The sequence below is a fragment of the Dipteris shenzhenensis genome, chromosome 16 (assembly GCF_047967505.1).
Source record: "Dipteris shenzhenensis isolate YYH24624 ecotype China chromosome 16, Dip_SZ_1.0, whole genome shotgun sequence".
Taxonomy (NCBI): Eukaryota; Viridiplantae; Streptophyta; class Polypodiopsida; order Gleicheniales; family Dipteridaceae; genus Dipteris; species Dipteris shenzhenensis.
Window position 1 is genome coordinate 4,058,985 of NC_141611.1, and position 9,451 is coordinate 4,068,435.

The following is a 9,451-nucleotide window of genomic DNA, read 5'->3' on the forward strand; positions in this document are numbered from 1 at the left end:
TGCCTTAACAAGCACAAGTGCTCCCGCTACAGGGAGGAAGAAGAAAAGAGGGGGAGGGAGGGAGAGGAAGAAAGATGTTAGAGGGGGAGGCAGAGATGAGGCGAGGCAGGGGACTGACGAGGACAGGCTAGGTGGAGGAAGAGGGCAAGGAAGGAGAAGAGGGGAGGTGGGGCAGGGAAGAAGGCGAAGAGACGGGGGAGAGGTGGAGAGGGCGGGAGGGGAGGCAAGAAAGGCGCAGGGGGGGGACAACGGAAGGCAGAAGAGGAGAGGGGACGAGAAGGCGAGGAGGTGGAAGAAGTGGTGGGGCGGCGGAAGAAGAGGAGGCAGCACATGAGATGGTGAAGGAGAGGAGGGAGCGAAGGAGATGGCGAAGGAGCGGAGAGGAGGCAGGGGAAGAGAGCGAGCGAAGGAGAGGAGGAGGGAGCGGAGGAGAAGGCGGAAGGGGCTGAGAAGGTGGAGGGGCGGAGATGATGGGTGGGGAGGCGAGAATAGCGGGGGGGCGGAGCTGACAGGGGGGGAGGCAGATGAGGCAGAGTGCGGAGGGGAGGCGATGGGGCTGCGGAGGGGGCGGAAGGGGTGGGGCAGCGAGGCAGCCAGGGAGATATAAGCCAAAATATAGTTACTCTTCAATCATTATAATTAAAGCACGTTTGGCATTCGCTAGCTTCTCTCTAATAAACCATGCTTTCAGAACAGGGGACACAGCATATAACATGTTTCATCAGACATTTGATCACTTGTCATTCAGATATATTACAGATGTCAAATTAAAATGCCTAGAAAGAATTCATGAAAACTCCACCTCAGATGTGGAAACAATGTAAACTCTCCAAGGACAACAATATGGCAGTAAATTAACCGTGTATTATGCATTACGCCAGTGGATCTGCCTTAGTACAAACCAAACCACCGAATTCTCATTCGGTGAGGGAAAGCAGACTTACTACTTTGCAAGAAAATACAAAGGCAAATCTTGGAAAGAGTGAGAAACTGAGGACTACATCTCCCCTGAGTTCTGTATTGTGCTCTCCTGCTCCCCAAAAAATAAGCCCTACCCACTACCAATGGCTGGTTATCTGCCCTGATTTCTGTATTGTATTTTCCTGCTCCCCAAAAAATGAGACCTGCTTATTGCCTATGGCTGGTTATCAACGGACAGAGACCCTGCCCTATTTATCAATGGAGGTTTTAGAGTTTCAATCACTTAACTTTTCATTATTTTCTGAATCCTCGAGGTGGAGGGGGGGACATAAATAACTCACAGGCAGCAACACTGAAATGAAGTCTAGATATTAAAGAATCCAATCAATCCAACTGATAGCCAGCAATTTAGAAGTAACTAGGATTTGTAAAGGAACGCTGCAAGTAGGCCAATCAGGAAGAACATCCAACAAATAGGAAGCAACCCCAGTAGCGCCAATCCCATTACCTCAGACATGTACTTCAGGTCAAGTTCATGAGCTTGCTACAATTATGACTCATGCCCTCAGCTACAGAACACAGCCAGCCCCTTGACCCTAGGTATTTTCTACACAGCAACTTTTCCAAGTGTTATTCTCTCGTGGACTTTTACATGCCTATTACGTTCCCAAAGAGGAAAATTATACTATCCTTAGGCACCTTTTGCCCATAAGCATTTGATTAACATAATAACTAATGAGATTGACACCATATAGGACAGCTGATAAGTATCTAGTTCCCTAGTATCCCACAACAAGGACCTCGACACCTGGTCTTAAACCATTTCCTTCAAACTTTAGCGCCTGCACATTATATACGTTAATGTACATTAGCATTTCATGGTCTCTCTAAAGACTCATGCCTGCCGATTCATCCAAGGCCATGGAAAACTATCAAGGATTTCAATGGAGCAACGCTGACAACCCATTACCTGGACATATGCCCAATTGTGGGCACCAAAACCTGCATGACACCAACAAAGCAATCCGCATAGGAGAACATGAACTAATCGTCTCCGGGAGCCCTATTCAGACCCGAGCCTGCCAAAGAATTCACAACGCAGCCAAGGTCACTCTATCGAACACTCTAAAGGATCGCTCTAGCCAAAGCCATGTAGAGGCTGGAGCACCCTTGAGAGGGACTTACCAAAAACCGCAGAGAATGAAGGTTTAGAACAACCAGAGAACCAAGGCAATGCTTCCAAAACATGAGGTAAAGGCAGCATGTAATGAAATCCATATGTAATGAATCCCATCGAATCCTAGACGCAGTTTTCAGCGAACAGCCAGGAGATCACCACCATACTTGACTCTGTTAGCAATGCCAAGACAAGTGAGGGCGAAACTCCTAGCATTCCGGCCAAAAATAGTGAAAAGTTTGAGACGTGAACTGTATGACGGAGAGAGGACAACCAACCTATTAGAATCCCAGCAAGATTAGAGGGATTGTAAAATGAAAAAGATGAGTAAAAAAAGAATGACGACGCCGAGATTGGCCACAACGTTGGGGCGGTGATGAGCATGAGAGATGCTGCAAACGTGAGCAGGGAGCCCCTCCATAAGACAGTTTTAGGCATGAAGGTAGGGTAGAATCGAAAGAGAGTTTGTGAGGCCAAGGCACACAAGCTTCCCACGGCAACTGCAGCACCAGACGTGGGAACCATCGCAGCAGATTTTGGAGCTTTCTCTGGGTCATGTCTCTGAAACACTGACGGCCCAAGAAGACGATTCCTGTGGTAACGAGAACCAAATGTGAAACAAAGAGCAGGGAGAAGGGAACGTCTCTCTAGGAAGTGGATGCTCGTGATAGTACTGTGATACTATTCTGTGGAGACGAGCTGAACAAATGCGGAAGCAAAGAAATCCATTGCAAGCCAGAGAAGTCAGACATGGATGAGGCAGCAGGGCATGGAATTGCTCCATTTCGAGCTTGGCATTTGTCATAACCCTGTCGCCAAGCGCAGCTGCAAGTTAATGTACATTAACCTGACTGAGCTTGGACACGGAGAGCTCGCTGGTTGTGGCCGTTTCTTTGACTTGATCAACAGCGTGCAACCTTCCTTAGGTGGTTACGTCGTCGACTTCATTCGCAACCTCCGCAGCATCATAAAGCTTAGTCACTTCAATTTCACACATTGACTGCCTATCCAAACAACTTGCAGGTGTTCGAAAATTGGACTGTGTACGCCTGAAAGATTGAAAATAGTCAGACACTGTCAGAAAATAGCGGAAATAGACCTTGAAAAGAATTCATATCAAGTCAACGGGCAAAGAACGACACTTACGAACCAAATTCAACACTAAAACCCTAAGGCAACCATTGAAATGCAAGCAGGATGCGAGACTGTAAGACGAAAGTCAAGGTGCAAGAAAATGGAAGAGCAAAGAAAAGGAAAGAATGTAACAGAGCAATCGCCAGAGGAAAAAGTGGCAAATCTATTCGATTTACTTCTGCGTTACCAAGGAAATGAAGAAGAGGGCATGGGGATGATTCGGTTTACCATAGCCCAGCCACAATTAGAGAGAGGAGGATCAGGAGAGACAGAGGTGATCAGAGGCAACTTTCTTTTTAAATGCCAACCCCTCTTCCACGCTCTAATTGGAATCACACAACAGCCATAAATTTGATTTAAAAGAAATTTCTGAAAAATAGGTAGAGATTCACACAATCCCTATCAAGTTTCAACTAAAGCAGGCAGGGCAGTAAGTTCACAAACTTTGTGCGACGTGGGTTTTTTTCCTCTTTGACTTGGGTTCTCTGTTTTGCTCTGTGCAGGTCGTGTGGCCGCACCGGGCTGATTCATAGAGTCGCTCAGGCTTGTTCTTCTCTAAAAATTCAATTACTCCATGACCAAAAGAGAGAAACCCAGAAGCTTTCTCAAAAGAGAGAAAGCCCAAATCCACGTTCTGAGAGGGGTGCGACCAGCTGCAGTTGTGACCTGCCCTTCCTTCAACTATAGATCTGAGTTTTCCATCGTTATTGCCATAATCATCGCTTCAATTCCTGTATCTTTGAAAGTAAGCTGTCGCTTGATCTTGCAATCAAGTCCAATCAAATACACCAGTCCTCGGATGTCACGGAACTGCAGGAGTTCTCCATATTTTCCAACAGACCGTGCTTGCTCTTTGACAGTCACAATTGATTGCAATTTACAGAATCATTAAATTCATGAGCGACAAGCAGGCCAGGTTCTGTGGGCATGTGGGATATTAGCAGCTATCACCCCATTCTCGTAGTGTGAATGCTCAGCAAGCTCTACGGGTTCTAAGCAATCTTGTGAAAATTACCGGGCCTACAGTAGCAAATTTCCTCAGGGCATACATGGTAGAAACACTTGCAATTCAAGATCACCTATGCACCAAGAGCTCCTGGAAAAAGGCAGCCAGCGACAGAAGAAAGACATCTATAGAGGAGTAGTTGATTGCTGAAGCGTTGAGAGCCGTGGCAAGTAACAGACAACAGCAGCACTGAGAGTGGCGATGGGCAATCCTGTTCTGATACTAGTGATACGTCAACTTACAAAGAGGGCTGTCTACATCTCAACCTCACAGCCATGGCTTCCTTTGTGAGTTCCCCTCAATTGACTCTGCATGATACATGAGATCTCTCTTGCTACCTCCTTAGCACCAATGATAACCTCTAAGAACATGTTCTATCAGACAAGGGAGGTAACAACATCACACGGGTTTAACATGAGAAAAACAACTTCATAAGACACTAAAGATGCTTCTAGGTTTGCTTTGTGTATCACCACATGATGAAGTATACAAAACATTCTGACCTGGACAGTGATCTCATATCTTTCAATCCCAAACATGTTATCACTTGAATCATGACCGCCTTTTACAATTTCAAATTTTTAGCCAGACCCCAAAGCTGTGGCCAATTCTTCTGCATGATCACATGATACTTCCTTCTCCTCGTAAGAACTTAATCTCAAGAATTGGCACATGCCCTTCCTCCTTCATGCGTAAACTCAAGCATTCTAACACTGATGAAATTTCTTCACGTTGGTTGTCCCCCACTACAAACTCGTGCACCTCCCTGTTCACCTCTATTAAAGCAATTGCAGGCTTTTTCTTTGCCCCTGCATGTTTCCTCAACTCCTCTATTGCATGTGCATCCTCCCACCTGCCAGCACTTACATAAATGTCTGCCATGAGCATATATGAAGCAGCAGATTCTGGATTCATCTTGACAAGCTGCTGAAAGCATGTCAGTCCTAGTTCTGCTTCCCCATAAGTTTTGCAGGAACTAAGCAAAGCTCTCCACATTCCTTCAGCCAAAGGATACTCCATAGTTGCAAGAAAGTTCTCTGCCTGGCACAATTGTCCTGAGCGTGCAAGAAGATCAACCATGCAGGTATAGTGATCTGCTGTTGGTGCAATGCCATATTTATCTGTCATCACCTTAAAATACTCCTGTCCCTTAGCCACAAGGTTTGTATGGCTGCATGCCGTAAGAAGACTTGTGAATGTAATAGCATCTGGCTTCACACCTTGTTCTTGCATGTTCTCAAAACATCGTATAGCCATGTTACCCTCATGGTTCATGCAATATCCTTTTATCATTGCACTCCATGACACAACATTACGAACTGGTAGCTTGTCAAATGCTTCCCTTGCCTCTGAAAGTGAGCTACATTGGGCATACATGTCAATCAAAATGCTGCCAACAAAAATGTTTCTGTCAAATCCCTTTTTTGAGATCTCCTTGTGTATTTCTCGTCCCTTATCTATGGCTCGTATGCTGCCACATGCTTTCAAAATGCAAACATATGTGACAGCATCTGCAGAGATGCCCTCCAGCTGCATCTGTTCAAAACATCTCAGCGCTTCCTGACCAGGTCCATGTTCAGCATAGCCTCCAATAAGGGCATTCCATGGCACCACATTTCGAACTGGTAGCTTGTCTAAGACCTCGCGTGCCTCCGAAAGTGCACCACTCTTGGCATACATGTCAACCAAAGTGCTGCCAACAAAAAGTTCGCTTTCAAAGCCCATCTTTTTTATCTGTGTGTGAATTTCTCGCCCCTGCTCAAAGGCTCCTATGCTGCCACAAGCTTTCAAGACACAAACAAACGTAACAGCATTTGGAGAAATGGCCTCCAATTGCATCTGTGCAAAACATTTCAAAACTGCATGACCAGGTCCATGTTCAGCATATCCTGCTATAAGTGCAGTCCACGGTACAATACCTCGAGCTGGCAGCCTGTCAAAGACGTCCTGTGCCTCTGCAAGAAAGCCACATTTGGCATACATGTCAATCAAATAGCTGCCAACAGAAAGCTCTTCTTCAAATCCCTTTAGTACAATTTCAACATGGATCTTTCGACCTCTTTCCAAGTCTTTCGGACTGGCACAAGCTTTTAGTAGGGCCGTAAGAGTGTACCGGCTAGGATCTACATTATCATCTTGCATTTTCTGGTAGAGGTTGAGAGCATGCTGCGTTTGCCCACATTGGATATAGCCCAACATGAGGGACGTCCATGAATGCTCCTTCCTATGAACCAACCTGTTGAAAACTAGTTGAGCGTCCAACACACGTCCACATTCCACAAGCATAGGTACAATGTGGTTCCCAACTGCTCTGTGGGTTTCCAGACCATAATTATGAATGTGTGCATGAACACGCTTTGCATACGCTCGATTTTTTCCTTTTCTGCACTTCTGCAAGATGCAGATAAAGTGCTCTATACAAGTCAGCTCGCCCTTCCAGTCCAAAATGCTGAGCGCTTTCTGTAAGCTTAGCGTCTCCCAACCACTGCCTTCTCGCAATGGTTGTGCACCTGTATGTAATCGAGACTTAAAGATGACCCTGCATATGTGGCTGGATGTTGCTAGTTCTGCCATGCCAAGTCCCCAGAGATTGAGAAGGCCCGTGTGGGGTTTGCATGCGAACCAAATGTTTGGCCTCCATTTATTCCCTGGTTTTCCCCTGCTTTTTCTGAAGCACGTCTTTTGAACCAACCTGGGCTGCACCTGACATCTGCGACAACGTCCAATTACTACTTTAAGCCTGCTATCTGCAGCCTCGCCTTCACGGATGCATGATAAAAGTCATTAATATTCCTACACATTTAGATGTGCAAAGAATTTCGTGTAGACTTGTTGGCCACTCGGTTTGTTAGTCTTTCATCCCATCACTGTCGTGCTATGAGCTCCCTGCCAAGGAGGAACAGAAATTAACCAAAACTATGATATCAGAGAAAACAAGGTGAATTCCATTCAATGGGCCTGCCCTAGAGTATCTTTCGAAATTGTCATACAAAGGAGCAAGTGGTCTGACCAATAGACCAGCTCACGCATCGGCGTGTTGCGTGCTTGTCTAGATAATTCAATGGGCCTGCCCTAGAGTATCTTTCGAAATTGTCATATAAAGGACTTCACGCATCGGCGTGTTGCGTGTTTGTCTAGATATGGTCGATCGTGGATCCATAGATCGTTGTGTTGTTGATTTGCCGCATGTTGTGGTGGAGCATGAAGTCTTGTCAGGGAAGAGGACTTGAAGTCAATCTTGCAGTCCCCGAGTGCATACATTGTAGCGGAAGGTGGAACTAGTTGCAACAAATTCTCCATGGCTTGAAGCAACGTTTTTGTTTTGGCGGTCGGTGACTTGTTTGTGATAATTCCTGCAAGGCCTTGCATAAGTTAGTTGGAACACCGTCAGCAAGCATTGGCAACCGACACTGTGAGTTTGCTTGGAAAGAACAACATCGCACGTGTTGAGAGTTTGCAAGTTGCCAGCGCGATCGTTTTCTTTTTTGCGAGGTTCCTTTGGTCGAACGGCCAAAAACCATTTAATTACAACCTCAAGATTTCTTCAAGTCCACTTTGATACGCTTTTCTTCCAACTTCGATAAGAGGAATAGGTTCGAAGGGTCACGTGCATCTGAGAGAGAAGTATAAACTAGCCCGTGGGCTCGAATGTTGGAAGGATCGAATGCAAGTGACTCCATTGTCAGGCCTTGCGAGTGGTGTACTGTCCTGGCAGTTGCAGGCTGCACGGGGAATTGTTTTCATGAGATGGTGTTTAAGTGGTTGTTTCCAACTTGGAACTTGCTGATGACTTGAAGTATGGGTGTCCAGTTTCTTAGCGTGTCTGGTATGTAGAGGGGTTTGTTTTTCGAACATGTTTGCATTCTGGTGCACCAGTCACACTGAAGTGGATCCAAAGGACATATGGCTTAGATTCCATGTTGGTGTCCATGAAGATTTCGTCTGCGCCGTTGATGATCCAATCAGCTATGTTCAAGTTCCCCAAACATATTTCTGTGATCATGCTTGGTTTTAGGCGTAGCTCAAGGTGAAGCCTGGCTGTCTTCCTGGCATCAATCGGAGCTCTAATGGATTTGCTACATGATTTGTGCCTTATGCCTTTCGCTTTCAATATGTGTGGAGTCTGTCGTCTCCAACATGTTGAATATGTATTAGTTGTGGATGTCCTTTGAAGCGTTTGCGTAAAAGAGGTGGGGTATAGTGTGTTTATGTGGCAGTTCTTTGAGGTGTGTAACATTCAAGAGTTCGAGGTCAACATTAGATTGTGAGCCAACCCTGATTTTGTTGAGCATTGCAAGGAAAGACGCATTGTCTTGAAGCATCAATTCACACAGTTCGTTGTAAAGGAGTTTCGACTTCCAATATGATCCTAGCATGGCAAAAGTGGCATATCTTTCAAGGAATATCCATGTGTCCTTTGTGGGGCTTGCTTGAAATAGGTCTCTGCATAGTAAGACATCAACTCCACCGAAGACTTGGTCGTGGTTGTGCTTGATCTCTCATAGGCGTGAGTCTGTCGTGCGATGAAGGTGTTCAATCCAACAAGTGAGATTTTGTCTCTCATTAGCAACTGCACCTCCTTGTACAACTCAGACACAGCCTGCAATTTTTTCATGCCTAGTGCGGTGTAAGCGTGACAAAAGCAGTGGCAGGTGAAGTGCGGAATGCAAAGTCATGCCACCAATGAATGGCATGTGTGGTGCTCCAAGTGTAAGCAAGCAGCATCAGCCTAGGTAAGTCAACGTCCGAAGTTTCCTTGTGCGGGTAGAGCCGCAACAATGCTTGGACCAGTAGCGGAAGATTTTTCCATGCCCGCTGCTTTGCCGTGTCTTCGATAGGTTTTCTTGTGCCTATGGGTTTGTATTTCCTTATTTGGAAGCTCAAGCAGAGAGGTGTCTATCATGATGTACTTGCCAATGTAAGCCACAATCTTATCATTGTCAAAACGAACCCAAAGTTCGGTGCGTTATCACACCATAACAAGCCATGGTCATGATGGCTTCCTCTATTTTGAAACTGTGTTACAAAGAAGTCAACGATGGTGCCCAATATGGAATGGTCTTGTTTGAGCAAATATTCCAGAGCTTGGAACTTATGAACATAGTAACGAGCTATTGTTATGGGGTCCGAGCGGATCATGTTTTGGAGCTCGTTCTGTGTGAGTTGGGTCAAGTACTGGACTTCTTGTTGTTACATAGCAGCCAAGCATTTAA

At 45.7% G+C, this 9,451-nt stretch overlaps 1 pseudogene across 1 annotated transcript; it reads right to left on the bottom strand.

The window, feature by feature from the left end:
- Window positions 1-907: 907 nt before the first annotated feature.
- LOC147892432 (pentatricopeptide repeat-containing protein DOT4, chloroplastic-like) lies at window positions 908-7,647 on the bottom strand (annotated as a pseudogene). The gene is made up of 2 exons (XR_015542341.1): window positions 4,742-7,647; window positions 908-3,147 (listed from the first exon to the last, which is right to left on the bottom strand). The product of XR_015542341.1 is annotated as a pentatricopeptide repeat-containing protein DOT4, chloroplastic-like (transcript).
- Between the last annotated feature and the right edge of the window lie 1,804 nt (window positions 7,648-9,451).